We start from the raw sequence: 1,119 nt of genomic DNA on the forward strand, positions 1-1,119 counted from the left end.
ATATATATATATATATATATACAACTTCCAACTCGGCTGAGAATTTCAAGAATATAAACGAGAGAAGTGACAATCCGCACCTTGGCGGAGTCCAGCAACCACATTGAATAGTTTCGACTCTGAGCAATTTATCCGAACACAAATTGTATGACATTCATATAGGAACTTCAAGACAGCAAGAAGCTGTTCATCAATCCCATATTCCTGCAAGACCTTCCGGGTAACGCAATCGTATGTCTTTTCGAGGTTTATGAAACAAGCATACAGCTTTTGACCATACTCCCATAAATTCTCGTAAACCTACCGCATATATATATGAAGGTATGTGTCTCTATGTTTGCCTTCACTCACTGCTGACAACCGGTGTAATTTTGCTTATGTTATGAAATTTAGAAGTTCTGCAAAAGCGACCGATGGAAGTTCCAGACATTAAAATAAGTGATGAAATCGATTTCTCCGACTTAAACCCTTCAAGGAGGTGCCTTAGGATGACCGCGGTTCAAAATGATTGAAACAAGTAAAAGATAAAAAGACAAAGAATGAATATATTAAAGTACAGGTGTACAAAATACGTGAACTGTACGTAAATTTCCCTATTGAATTTATGTACACCGTATGTAATAACATTTCTTGATGTTTGGCATCAGTTCCTAGAGCTTGTCTTTCTTTTAGCTTGTATTTTTTTACATGTTTCAGTAACTGCACAGTGGTCATACTGGAGCCCCGTCTTGAAGAGTATGAATCTAACAAATCAACTACAGTATATATATATGTTCTTTTATTCTTTTACTCCTTTACTTCTTTCAGTCATTTGACTACGGTCATGCTGGAGCACCGCCTTTAATCGAGCAAATCTCCCCCAGTTATGTTATTCCTTGTAAGCCTAGTACTTATTCTATCGGTCTCTTTTGCCGAACCGCTAAGTTACGGGGACGTAAACGCACCGGCATCTGTTGTCAAGCGATGTTGACACTCTCAGAATAAGTACTATGCTTACGAAGAATAAGTCCTGGGGTCGATTTGTTCGACTAAAGGCGGTGCACCAGTATGGCCGCAGTCAAATGACTGGACCAAGTAAAAGAATAAAAGAATAAGCGAATAACCCGTGTATGTATATAT

General features: G+C 38.3%; 1 protein-coding gene across 1 annotated transcript in view; it reads left to right on the forward strand.

The window, feature by feature from the left end:
* LOC106870592 (tubulin alpha-1 chain) overlaps window positions 1–1,119 on the forward strand; it is a 164,024-nt gene that overhangs the window by 43,029 nt on the left and 119,876 nt on the right. The gene's annotated exons all lie outside the window — the stretch shown is intronic.

The sequence above is a fragment of the Octopus bimaculoides genome, chromosome 11 (genome assembly GCF_001194135.2).
Source record: "Octopus bimaculoides isolate UCB-OBI-ISO-001 chromosome 11, ASM119413v2, whole genome shotgun sequence".
NCBI lineage: Eukaryota > Metazoa > Mollusca > Cephalopoda > Octopoda > Octopodidae > Octopus > Octopus bimaculoides.